This window comes from Cygnus olor, chromosome 6 (assembly GCF_009769625.2).
Source record: "Cygnus olor isolate bCygOlo1 chromosome 6, bCygOlo1.pri.v2, whole genome shotgun sequence".
Lineage (NCBI taxonomy): Eukaryota > Metazoa > Chordata > Aves > Anseriformes > Anatidae > Cygnus > Cygnus olor.
This window is the reverse complement of record NC_049174.1, coordinates 827,250-841,342: the sequence shown is the minus strand read 5'-3', so window position 1 is coordinate 841,342 and position 14,093 is coordinate 827,250. Positions and strand designations below refer to the sequence as shown.

Here is a 14,093-nt window from a genome sequence, read left to right as displayed (position 1 = left end):
TGTTCCAACTCAAGTTAGAATTTGGCAAACCAAAACAATGCTAATAAAGCATGTGTGAAGGAAAACTGAATATTCATGATTTGCACGGCAGTATCTCCTACACTCCTTTGGACGTTACAGTGAAAATGGGACCTTAGACTTGCATCACTCTGCTAAAAGCCCTGCTACACATTGCAGGTCCCCAGGATCACGCAGGAGTATGTCGTTACCTACATCGACCTGTCCATCTGGAGCTGCCCTATGGGCTTCTGAGTGCTAGCGAAGCAGGCGAGCGGGGCCTTCTTCAGAGGAAGAGGAAGAGCAGGCCAAGCCAGCCCAGGAAGAGCAGCCTCTTCCCGCTTCAGCTGCCTGGGGATGGAGGAACGATGGGGAAACCCTGCTAAGCTTCCTCCCCGATGAGAAAGGATGTCAGGCACCTTGCTGCCATGCTGCCACACTGGGTGATAGACCATGTAAATATACCTGATACTTAAAATATACGGAGAGAGCAGTCAGGAGAACTGGAAAACCACCAGAAACACTGCTACCTTACTGCTTGCTTTCTTGGGTACTGGGATGGCATTGGACATGCTCATGGAACCAGGACAACTGAAAAGAACTGGAGACAAATGCCAACACATTTCATCTCAATTGAAGGGCCCCAGAGCTCTGCTTCACCTGATAGCTCCCTGGCACTCACCTGTGGGTGCTTTGGTGCTGCAGGAGGCAGGGACTGGGGTCTCCAGCCCCGTCCCCCCACCCAGGGCCTGCAGGGCTGCCCACAGAGTGTGACATGCAGCCCAGCCAGAACCCCCCTTAACAGAAACAGAGCAGGGTACAGAGCATCTGACCCAGAACGACTCCATCTGATCAGTCAGCTAGATTTAGGGTGAATCAAGCCAAAAATAACAGTTTCCGTTTGCTTGAACAAACCAAGTCAGAAATTACAGCCATAGTGATCTGAAACATTTAGATATTTCTCATGATAAACTTATAAAATTCAGGCAAAGTCAACATTTCTTTCTTTTGGCTGAAATTACATTTACCATCGTAAAAGTCTTGTGAGTGGAAGATTTCCAGCAGGCATTTTCTACCAAACAGACGCACTTACCAAAGACTATTTTAACTTAATTGTCCGATTTTCCAAGCTGTGGCAGAGACCTTTTTAGATTTTTGCCCATCTGACTAACAACTGCCTTTATAAACTAGGCAAAAATATTTCCTAGATACTGTACATACCACATCTGACAAATGGCACAACTTATGGAAAGGGAAACAAAACTGCATCCTGCTGAAATTCTTGCCAAACTGTGATAAAACATCAAAATTGGGCCCTGGTTGTGGAAAATACCCCCATTTAAGAGACCCTGAAGCACATGCACATCTGACTGTAAAGCAATGGGAAATAAGCACACGTTCAAAGTACTAGATCCAAAGCTGATCTGAAGAACTTCATTTAAAAAAAATAAAAAAATAAAGAAATGGTTCGCTCACCAGTTCTGAGTAAGGTTTGCTCTATCTGAGAGAGCCCAAGCAGCTTCCTGGGTGCATTAGTGCATCAAAGGGTGCAGAAAACCATTGTGGTGCTTTGCCTGTGCCCTGGGGCTTCTCTCCCCCAGGCTATTCTGAACATTCACAAATGGAAGCAGGGTATAGAGACTACACTTTACAAACCAGTCCAGCTCCCAGTCTGGAGGGTGAGGCAGAGCTGGAGACTGTACAACTTCTTTCTAAATTGCAACAGGATTTCCAGAATCCCAGAAATCACAGCAGAAATGTGGTTGCCCTACATCTGAGGAACCAACTTCAGGTGGGCAACCTGCTCTGACAGATTTTGCATTACCATGCCAAACTGTACTTGCTAACACTTCACATCAAAGCGCAGGTGCACACATACATGTGCAAGTGGCAAACCAGGACTCTGAGCCCTGATCCAGTTGGAGCTGGATCTAAGGAAGCATGGGACACTGCCAGGGTTCGAACATGAGGCTTGGCTCCGGAAAGGATGGGAACCACTAGACGACACACTTCTTTGGCACAGGTGGAGCCCAACCCCAGAGATCTGGAAGACGACCAAGTACCGACAAGCCACTGCAGCTGGCGTTCAACAGAGCTTCACACAAGCGTCCTCCCGTAACCTTCTTGCTTTAAACCATTTGCACAGCAAAATAGCAGTAGCAAACTGCAATCTGAAGAAGAGTAAAATTTTCAGACATCAGTGGGACGTGTGGCCCTGCAGAATAATTCTTCGTAAATGTAAATGTTGTCCGATTATCTTGTGGCATACTTCTGATTGTCACCCAGGCTGCAATGACTGCTATCAGTGTAGTAAGCTAATAGAAATGAAATGTTAACTAAGATTATTGATAGTGCCCTGTATCTAGTCCATTATAATCTCTGCCTAGAGATTGTGGAGTTCATAATAGCTAGCAATAAAATATTTTTGTCCATAAAGGAGGAAGATAATCACTACACATCAACTTTGCTCAAAAACACTCAATAGCTTAAAATTTCTAAACATACTAACCTTGTTCCAACTAATACAGCATTATTGCTTCACAAAGAGTTCCTTGCACTGTCCTTTTAGTTACAAATTACGTTTTTTCAAGGACAACTTAATACAGTCATTTAAATTGCTGGCATTTATATCTCTAATAAACTGCAGCCCGATAATCACGGACTATAAAGGATTATTTTTTCTCTTACATTATCGCAGAGCAGCTGTAAAAGTACAAAATCCACAGAACTGTGTGTACCCAGTCCTAATGACAAACACAGAGCCTCATCCTTCTGGCCTGAGCAAAACCTGATAGACTGCCCCCACTGGAAAAAAAAAAAAAAAAAAAAAAAAAAAAAACTAAAACGGTTGTTCCCCTCAAATATTTACTCATACATCTTCTTTTCTCAAATCAGATGCCAGGCTCCTGCTGCTTCTTCATTTTCAGGAGTACTTCTTTCTTTTTTTTTTTTTTTTTGCTTTAACTCTTCTGGCGCCCTGCACGAGCAGAAACACCTGGTGCAGCCACCACGTTTACACCAGGAAGGGGCTGGCAGAAGAGCTGCCGCTTCTGTTTTATGAGAGCGCTTTGGGCGTTGGCACATACATACACAGAGTGCCCCTTTTACTTCCTCCCCAGGACATGTTTTACTGACCTATTTATTATGCTTTCATTTCACTTAGGGTGAACAGAAACACCCTGTTTGCATTTGCTTTTATACCCAGATCCAGCAATAGCACAGGAACTACAGTTACCTAATCCTGCAGGGACACAAGGACAGCCTCACGGAGTTTACCCTGTGCCCAGCTACGCCAGGGATCCTCCTCCAAACATCAGTTTAAATGCCATAAACTCTGCGCTGGGCAGTTGGATGAAAACCTACCAGTGCAATGTGCTTTGTACACCCTGTTTCCACTTACCTTGAGAGCCAGCCATCAAATCCATCTTCCCCATACCTCTGTAAGGTTCTCCTTTGTCCTCCCTTTCTTGGGTGCCCTTTTCCCCTTTCCCTTTCTGTTGGCTAAACTCAAGCCAAGAGATGAGTTTTTAAGAGGAAAAAATCAGAAGAAAAATATATCCTGGGCCAAAATGGAGCCAAGACAGGTTTGTCAGCAAGCAAGGCACATGCTCCTGCTGACACAGAGGGAATGGGATCACTGGCAGAGCACTGCGGGGAGCACGGGCTGCCCGGGGCGCTGCCTCCCACAGGTGGAGACGGCCTCTCTCTGCTAACAGACTTTCCTGGCCTTTCGCTTTTTAAAGGGCAGGGAAAAGAGAGGCCCATGTACAAGCAGTATAAATAAGTAAATCCAAACAGAGGCATAATGAGACTGTCTTTGCAGCAACACAAAGAACAGCACAAACACAAGTCTTCGGTAACAAATGACATTTTGGGTCTTGAACAGATTATAAGTGGTATGGAACTGAAAGTCAAAATTTTCCTTTCATTCACTAGTTCACATTTCCCTTACCAAGGAGCACCTTTCAACAACTGATCCCAGTCACCCTATCCAATGGTGGGGACAAACAAACTGGCCTCCAGGTCTTCAGCTCTGCGAGGGGGCAGCTGAATGCAAGGTCTCAGGGACAGGTTGGATCCAGCCAAGGCACTTCAGGGACACTGGGAACACTTGCAATCCTGGGTGCCTTTGCTACAAAACTTTCTGCAGGATTGAGAGCTCTGGGATGGATCCTCAGCCATCTTTCAAGCCAATAGATACAGGCTCTTTTATTGCATTCCTGTTACCAGTGGTTTTACCTCCCTCCACAGCAAAGCCAGAGGTCATTAGTTCTGTTTTCTCTTTGTATCAGTTGATGCCACTATAGCTTTACTCAGTCCCGATTTCCTCTGGCCCCCAAGAAAGCTACACCAAGCACAGCTCCACAGGCTACGTGTGGTCTTTATAGCAGCCCAAAGCAGACGGAAATCACTTGAGGACCAGGATGGGGTTTGCTACCTGCATGCTGCACCTTCCGCCAGAGGCAGTGCAACACCTCGGAAGGCTACAGCCCTGCTCTGTCCCACTCCCCTGCCAATAGGGTTGTCCGTAAAATTTTCAGCAATGCGCATTTATTGCAACTCTGAGGGAACCAAGGATTCGTTACATGAATCAGATGTAAAAGACGTTCTGCATGGTACTGCAAAGGAAATTTCTGCAATAAGGTTAAAAAAAAAAAGTCCCTGCCAAATATTTCAGAGGAATTATGTTTATAGATTGAGACTGATTCCCTTCTCTTCTTGGAGCTACAGCCATAGTCAGCGTAAGCCAAGGCAGAATCAGGTTCTGGGTTATTTTAAAGTCCTGCATTGCTGAACCACTAAATAGGTGAGGCAAATGGGTGGAAAAGCTATAAGTAGCAAACAAATAATTCTGGCTACCTGGTAGTTAGGAACTCAGGAAAGACAGAGGGGGAAAAAAAAAAAAAAAAGACATCAAGCACAACTGATCACGTTAAATGGATTAGTTTAGGAATGCAAAAGCTTGTCACACACTTTTAATTATAAGGTAAGTGTAAGAATAAAAGACACAATTACAGCTGAAAAAACACCTTGCTTAAAGACTAAATGCGTAGTTCTACATCCTTCATCCTTCCAAAAGAAACATTTCTAAGGTGGAATATATACATAAAATACCATCAGAAACTCAATTACCAGTTGAAAAAAAAAAAAAAAAAAAAAAAAAAACTTCTGACCCATAGAGCATTCCCTTCCTAAAAATGTGCTCTAGGTGTGAAAAGTCACTTGGCAAACCAATTCCAATTTTGCAAAGGCTGTGTGCTGGAGCAGAAACATTCTCCAGCCAAACAAAAAACCCAGACCAATCTGCAGAGCTCCCCAGGTACAGCGATCCTGTCCGCTTGCAGCATCTCTCTGTGGGCCTTCACAGATGGAGCAAGCAACACAGCACGACATGCTCCCTCTGCCAGTAACGTCAGGCCTGTTAGTTAGCCTTTACCTTGCCAAGTTCCAGATCTCATTTCTGCTTTGCTTACACTGGTATCAATAGACGCAAGTGAAGAGCTCCCTTCTCCCCAACATGACTCCCTCGCTTCCTAGGCTACCCAGGCAAACAGGATGGAAAGGTTACCTGGTTTCCGTAGCAGTCAAAAGCTCTTCCACCAGTGCCTACAGCTCTGGGCTGTTGGTGCTATTTTCAACAGTTTCTTTTGATCCTCAGAGTTTTGTAATTTTAAAGTCTGGCCTCAAGGGGGAGATGCCAGAGTTAAAGATCTTCATTATTACGATGTGCACAGGCTGATCAGTCTTAAAATTCTGGTTGTCCCAAGTTGCATTGCCAAGAAAATCCTTCTACTGTTTCCCTGTGCCTTTGAGCTGTGCTTTCAGCAGCAACTCGCAGCAAGTGACCTTCTGCCAGCTGGAACCTGACCACTGCTCCTGAAATACACATCCATGTCAGTGAGCTTGACCCAGTCAATTCCACAAACCAAATCTAAAACCCATCATTGTCAACAGGAGCGCAGAGCTGATCCTGTTGCCTGGATCGCCTGGATCAGATCTTTGCATCAAGCACAACCTCATTATGGGAATGCCAAATGCTTTCCAAGACTGCATCCTTGGTTTCCATTAATTTGCAGAGCATTTTTATAGACACAGCCGAAGAAGTAATCTTCAGCTTGATTTTCAAGTTTGGGTAGAAGTAAACTCTTTGGTATCTCCTCCTCTCAGCAGCATGGACATCAACCCAAACTCTCTTGGGCCCAAAGAGTTGTGGTGAATGGAGTCAAATCCAGTTGGAGGCCGGTCACTAGTGGAGTCCCCAAGGGCTGGGGCCGGTCCTCTTTAATATCTTTATCGATGACCTGGATGAGGGGATCGAGTGCACCCTCAGTAAGTTTGCAGATGACACCAAGTTAGGTGCGTGTGTCGATCTGCTCGAGGGCAGGAAGGCTCTGCAGGAGGATCTGGATAGGCTGGACCGATGGGCTGAGGTCAACTGTATGAGGTTCAACAAGGCCAAGTGCCGGGTCCTGCACCTGGGGCGCAACAACCCCAAGCAGCACTACAGGCTGGGAGATGAGTGGTTGGAAAGCTGCCTGGCCGAGAAGGACCTGGGAATACTGGTCGATAGGCAGCTGAATATGAGCCAGCAGTGTGCTCACGTGGCCAAGAAGGCCAACAGCATCCTGGCTTGTATAAGAAGCAGCGTGGCCAGCAGGTCTAGGGAGGTGATTGTCCCCCTGTACTCGGCTCTGGTGAGGCCGCACCTCGAGTACTGTGTTCAGTTTTGGGCCCCTCGCTACAAGAAGGACATCGAGGTGCTTGAGCAAGTCCAGAGAAGGGCAATGAAGCTGGTGAGGGGTCTGGAGAACAAGTCTTATGAGGAGCGGCTGAGGGAGCTGGGGTTGTTTAGCCTGAAGAAGAGGAGGCTCAGGGGAGATCTCATCGCTCTCTATAGGTACCTTAAAGGAGGCTGTAGAGAGGTGGGGGTTGGTCTATTCTCCCATGTGCCTGGTGACAGGAAGAGGGGGAATGGGCTCAAGTTGTGCCAGGGGAGGTTTAGGTTGGATATTAGGAAGAACTTCTTTACTGAAAGGGTTGTTAGGCATTGGAATGGGCTGCCCAGGGAAGTGGTTGAGTCACCATCTCTGGAGGTCTTTAAAAGACGTTTAGATGTAGAGCTTAGTAATATGGTTTAGTGGAGGTCTTGTTAGTGTTAGGTCAGAGGTTGGACTAGGTGATCTTGGAGGTCTCTCCCAACCTAGACGATTCTGTGATTCTGTGATTCTGATTCTTCTCAGCTAAATTCCCTGAACTCTGCTTCTTCTTGCAGCCGGCTCCCCATCACACTTGGCTTTCACATTGGGATAAGCTTGGTTAAATGCACTTTATGCCATCTACCCTACAGGGCAACATATTTATCATGTTTACAAAACAGAAAATATCTGCAGCATTCACTCATGGATGTTTCCGTACTCCACATCTCTAGTCAAAGATCATGCACCATCAGGATGATTTGAGGAGCCTGAGATAATATGGAACAGCCTTAGCTCAAACTGAAGTCAAAAGCCTACGAACAGTTTTCAGATAAATTTACCAAAGTAGGACACATTAGATCAGCAATGCACTGAGAATACTACTGCATGCAGTTTTGGTATTGAAGGTGAGAAGAAGACAAGACTTGTAGTTTCTGGACATGCAGGAAGGTAGGTCTGCAGATGATGAACCGTGGTCAAGCAGCTGAAAACACAGCCTTGCACATATTCAGGAGCTTTGGTCCAAGCAAAACAACCCTGCATCAGGAGAATACGTTCAAGACAAAGGATGGGATCCCAGCAAGTCAGCAGCCCATCTCAGACCTCCCAGTTGGGTGGGGCTCAGGGACTTAATCTGGTTCATGCTTGATTTCATCTTTTATCAGAAGCTGGCTTAATATCCTGTCCCTATTTACTACAGCAAATACATACTCCTTCTCTTCAAACTATGGCCACATGGAGAGACCTGTGGTCAAATGTCCTTTCCAAAGGAAAAGAGGGTTCTTCTCAAGTGTCTTACAGTTACAGACAAATGTATCATCTCCTGTACTTCTGTATGAAGTCACTTTCCTTTAACGGTACGTCTGTGCTCTAACCATGTCTTGTATTCTTACGCATCTTTTCTCACATCTCCCTAAGCAAATACCTGAAGGGTTTGTATATTTGTGCTTTAAACACAGTCTGGCTTCCCTGGATTTCATATCACAAGAAATCCAAGTATCCTATCTAGCTCTGGCATAACACACAAGTTTGGTGTGGAGGAGATTGGCAGGTAAATCAGGGGGTTAACACTCTGGTGCTTTTCCAGCACCAGAATTTTCTCAAAACCTACCCAAAGCCAGAGTTTTCTCAAAACCGACCCAAAAGGGAAGCAGCCCGGGCTGCTGGCAGCACCAAGCATTGCTGGAGGAGCTGTGCTGCAGCAGGGTAAGGCCAGCAGGAGCAGGAAGGTGGCTGCTGCCCAGCTGGCCCCAGCACCATGCTGCTCCCCAGCCTGGGCGCACAGGCACGCTCCTGCACGTGCTGCATCTCCTCATGCCCAACACAGTGACGGGCAAAGCCGTGCAATGGGAAGTCTCAACCCAGTGCCGTTTGTCCACTTGAGCTCTATGTATATATTAATGGGACACCTGGAATAAACAATTGGGCGCTGTGATCCAGCTTCTACTGGCTCAAACAGGAGCTTGAGGATAACGACATACAGGCAGCAAACTCTCCAGTTGTAAAGGAGGTTTATAAAGCAAAAGATAATTTGGTTGAACAAGGCCGAGTTGTCAGACATTTGCAAAACCCTAAGCTCACCTAAAGGCAGAAAGAACTCAAGAAAGTATCAAAAAAGTTACGCAGGGAAAGAGAGAGAATAAAATAAATTCCCCTAATGTACCACAAATATCAACCACCACACACTACCTACAAACCATATGTTTTTCCCATCTGTTCTGTTATCTTCAACTAAATTTATAGTATTTGGGCTATCGGAAGAATTGTCAAGCCTGAGCTGGGCAGGATTATAAAACCTAGGTGTTATTACACTTTAAAAGATGTTTTCCCCTCCTCCTACCACACCAGGCACAAGATTATCCATTTCTCTTGCTGCTTCTTGGCTCTGGTACTACAGAGGATGCTACACTTATTCCCAGTTACAGTAGGTGATAGGACAACCCCAGATCCCCCCCAAAAGCATGGTTCTTCTAATTTTCTATTTTTTTCCTCTCTCTTCCCTGTCCTTCTTGGTAGGTAGGTCAAAGGAGGCGTCATGGCAGCTGAGACCGCAGGGCTGCTTCCTGCTCTGCCGTGAATCTGCGAAGCCCAGGTAAGTCAGCAGGGAGCCCCTAGCGCTCTCCCAGTGAGGACCAGCTCTCCTGGGGCAGGGGCCAGGAGTTCCACTCAAATTCTCCAGCTGCCGGGACTGAGCAGGCCGTAGATCTGTGCTGTGTTCATGCAATGGCAGTACAGGTAAAGTACCAGAGCAGGAGAGCAATGGGGCTTCAAAATATAGGGGAAGTGGGGGTCTCCTTGGAAGGAAACAATGAGGGTCCATAAGGGATCGGCAGCAGCATGAGATGCAAAAGGCACCTTCCCTCCATACTGCCCACATGCATCATAAGCCAGAGAGCATACTGGGCTACTTTTTCTCCAGCACAGAGCCTCCTTCCACAGCCTGCATGCTACTGCCACCAAGGAATCCGAGAGCTTTCAGGTGGTCTAAGGAAAAGCACGTTCAAACACAGCCTGAATGGCTCACAGTCTACCCCTCCACTGCTAATCCTACCAGCCTTATGGGAAGAGCTCAGCACACTGGATCCTTAAACTGCTTAAAAATAAAAGCCTAATTTTGGGGGCCAAATTTCTAAGAGGTGCTCTCCATTGTGTGCTTCTGTCCCTGGCACATTAGCTCTCTCCTGCATGTGCAGTGACAGTGCTTTTAAGTGTGCACACATAGAGGGAGAGTGCTTGGAAAAATCCAGCCCTGACTGTCAAGTCAAATAACAGCCCTTCATGATGAACCCTACCCCCTCCGTGCACAAGGCTCTCCGGTTTGGGCATCGTTTGCAGTAACTGTCTCTCTCTCAGCACCTCCATCCTGAAAGCAACATGACTTGCACAGCTCCAAAGGCCTCCTAGGAAGCCCACAAATCAGTCCAGCAGGGAAGATCCCAGTTTGGTTTTTCACTTGTGAAGGATTAGGGTAAACGTAACGATTTTCCGCCCAAAAGGCCTTTAAGGAGCATGCAGAATTCCAATAGATGTCTCATTAATGCCAAGCCGCGCAGCACATGGTGCCACTCCCCTGCTGTCTGGTCCACCTGTCCCTTGCCAAGCGGCTCTCTCCAGCGCTGCCTCAACCTGCCGACTGCCAGGTGATGGTCTCCTGCTGCCCGGCCCCTGCTGTGGACCCGGTGCTGCCTCCGGGATGCTCGCTCGTTTGCTTAAAGAGCTGGGTTTTGAAACGTGCTAAAGCTCAGCGCTGAGCCTTGGGAGAGTCCAGCCTCTCTCTGCCTTTAAGTAGTATGCACAGAGGGCATGCTGGCACAGCACCATCTCCCTCCTGGCTTCCAGGGCGGATGGCAGATTGCAAGGCAACTTTCCTCAGAGTCCCTCTGTATTCATGACTTTCACCTGTCGCAATCAGCAGTCATTCCAAGCCTGCCAGTGTCACAGAACAGGCAGATGAGTTCAGAAAGGAATGAAAAGTGCTGCTCCACTCTTACAAACACTGCAGTGCACAACAGGACTACAGCTATCAATTCAAACCGTACCAAAAAACGTTTAAGATTTTTTCAGTAAAGGGAAGGGCTTGCATCAAGGACTTCCCTGTACAGAAAAGAGGGAGCAGGCTACAAAGTCAGTCCCCTCACTTGGATATTTTGAGAAGGGAAGGGAGCCTAGGCCAGGTGGAGAGCCAAACACCCCAGAGTGCCATGGAGTGCAGTAATCAGGGCTTTCCCCTGGCAAGCCAGCAACATGGGTGCAAAGCCTTCTGCTAGCCACTGTTTCCCTGGCTTTTATTACAACTAGAGCTGTGGAAACAATGGAGTTTTGGGTTCAGTGGCCGAGCAGAAATATTAACAAATTAAATTTTATAATAAATGGGAGCAGACCTTAGAGTCCTTTTGATACAAAAATGTTTATGGTTATTTAACCCTTTCACAAAAATCACCTAAGCTTAAAAAATAAATAAGGACATCACTCTTCCAAAATATTGTCTTCCCTTTTCTCCAGACAGAACTGAAAAATATTGTGTCAAGTCATAAATTTGAGATTTTAAGCCTGAACTATCCCTGCAGAAGAAGTGCCCAGGTCTACATTACAAATTCCCCAAAATGAAATGCTTTGGGAAGCGCAATGCGCTTCATTTAAATACATGTATAGCTATACAGATGTGATGTGACATACTTCAATTCTTAAAGCCAAAACTATTCATCAGATGCTATTCAAATTAACAGTTGGCTTTGATTGCTCCAAAATTACATTCTGGGGCAAATTAAACCTTTAGGCAAGTTGTCTGTCTTTCCATGGTTGTATAGTGAATATTGTATTCAATACCATCTAAAGAACGTAAGTTCACAAAAACAGTTCTACTCTTCAAACCTTCCTAAGATCTAACTGGCAGGTTTGGTTCCTTTTTTCCTATTCGTATGCCCTGTAATAGCCCTAAACACCAGACCAAACTCCATCCTTTGTAATTTCTGTGTAAGGCCGAAGAAGGGCAGTCGTGCAGACGACAGATCAGATTCCTAAGAGAGGAAGAATTCTGCCCATCTTGATCCAAGTAAGAGCACAGAGGGTCAACAAATACATCTTCGCTTTTGTAGAGCAAACGAATCAGATCTGGAACTGACAAATGTGCATCCAGGAGCCCCACAGTGCCATTTGGAGACAGTTGCTTTTGGAGAAGAGCAGGCCATTGAAGCTGCCCATGTTCAGAGGACACCAAAACTTTTATTTCAAAGTTAATCCAGGATTTCAGAAGTTCTTTTGTATATAAGACATGAAACAGATCATTGTAAAGGATAAACAAAGATAAAGTCTTGCACAATGGAAATAAAAAAAAAAAAGCAGGCCTGCCACACCAGGATTGAAGAAGCAGGTCCACTGGTACATTCATTCACTGCCATGTTCAGGAGTGTGCGCACGCATGTGCAATGCACACACGTTCGTGCACTCCTCCCTTCCCCTGAAGCCTGCTGCATCCCACAATGACTGCCGGTAAGCAGAGCAGCATGCTCTGATGTCGCAAGGCAGGACAGTTGGTCTGTGATCAACCAGCCAGCCAGAAAGAACACCACCACTGGGGATGCACAGTTTTGTCTTTTCCCACATTGAATGGGGCATTAACTTCAAAGTCTATGATCCCTTAAATCTTTAACAATAATTAATAGGAGAAAGATGACTAATATTTGTGTTTGCCCTTAAACTTGCTCTTAGGGGAGAGAATAAAAGCTCAAAGAAAGTGACATTTTGTGCAAGCAAAGTCAACAATATTAGTTATTCCTGAATTTGTCTTAACTCCAGCGTTAATGCTTTACTTGGCCTTGTGCTCCCAAATTGATTGCATTTAGCACTTCAGCTCCTAGAGCATGAAGTGTTTCACTGCATGGGTTTCAACCCCTGTGCTAACTGGAGCAACCTGAGGGCAGCAGCAGTGTCTGCCAGCTGCTGTGGGCTCCCAAAGCCCCAAGGGCCTCTCACAGGCCAAGGGAAGCTCCCACCGCCCAGCCCCTGATCCCAGGCCTTGGGCTTGTGGCCTCCAGGGTGCCCGAGAGCCGGGGTACGGGACCCTGCAGGGAAACAACACACTTCCCTAGCCCAAGGAAGACTCATGTGTCATTATCTCTGGGGGCTAACTTCAGCATGGACCTCAGTGGGTCAATATTCTACCTCAGAAGGTAAGTTTTTGTCAGACGTCGAAGTGTGAAGGTGTTTTTTTCAGCCAAGATCAATGTATTCATCTATTCTGACAAATGAATATGCTGTATTGTTTTAAGGGGACTCCATGTCCACATCATCTCCAAGATGCCACCTCAGGAAAAACTGTTTAACATTAGAAAGCTGTTCTGTCACATCACCCAGAGATCTGGCAGGCAAAGCCAGGTGTCTTCCATCTTGAGTGTAAGGGCCGCACCAGGAGAGGGTGCACAAGTAGAGAGCGAGCAGGGTTCCCAGAGACTGAACCCCCAGAAGAGATGCACCAACTCTGCAGCTTTTCTGTCAACTCTACCACTTTTCTTTCCATGGGCTGTTTACAGCTGACAATTTTTCCTAAGCTCCACGACTTTCACTGCAAACGGACACAAGGCCTTTTTGAGACAATTCCATGCTCACCAGGTCCTGACATTGCTTTATGCTCACCAGCTGGCTAAGCCAGGGCAGCACACCCCAAGCACACTCAGTCCTGAGCCAGATATGGCAGGCAGGGAGAATTTGCTCCTCCGCAGAGATCATGAGGAAGACAGGCGATACAGGAATGTCCATGACCACTCAATGCCTCTCAGGAATGCCCTGTGGTAAGGAGATTTTCCCATACCGAGCTCTGCTAAGCGCTATGCACCAACAGCACAATCTGAAGTCACCCCAAAATAAGGAAAGCCTGGCCAAAAAACATGGATCAAGCAATTGCATTCCCCATTTCCTCTGGTCCCCACCCAGGCAAACTTGCTAGTGTATTCAGGAACAGAATGAGGCTCAGAATCCAGAAAATGGCTGGATAAGTGCTGGAGTCCAGCCCAAATTTTAAGGACCTCAATTTTCTATGGCATTTTGAAGCCCACAAATTCCTTGTTAATCTTGCCTTGTTTCAAACATCACTTTATGTCAGGTTGTCATTTAAAAGCTATTGAAATGAATGTAGGGAAAGAAAAATCTCAGCAGATTTTGTCTGACCACTTCAGATTGCTAACAATCAAAAATAGGGCAAAATTGAGCTGGGAAATGGATGTCCCTTACTTCAGGAGTGTTCACTGCGAGGGCCTGATCCAAATGCCACTAAGTTAAATGGGGTTAGCTTGCGTTAGGTTCTTAACAAGTTTCAGATGCTCAGTCATTTCCAACAGTCGTTTGCAGAGATGGGAATGAACTTCAAAGGGTTTGGTGCAGAACTGAACTTCCAAGACTTTGGAT

The 14,093-nt window shown here is 46.2% G+C and overlaps 1 protein-coding gene across 5 annotated transcripts in view; it reads right to left on the bottom strand.

The window, feature by feature from the left end:
• The window catches only part of LOC121072112, a 67,699-nt gene that overhangs the window by 20,485 nt on the left and 33,121 nt on the right, over positions 1-14,093 (bottom strand). The window contains exon 1 of one of the 5 annotated variants that reach the window (XR_005821011.1): positions 3,398-4,141. The exons of 3 other annotated variants lie outside the window; for them this stretch is intronic. The gene's annotated coding sequence lies outside the window, so the exon portion shown is untranslated. Of the gene's footprint in view, positions 1-3,397; positions 4,142-8,572; positions 10,620-14,093 lie in introns of those variants that run through there. One more of the 5 variants, XR_005821013.1, reaches the window with a different exon arrangement.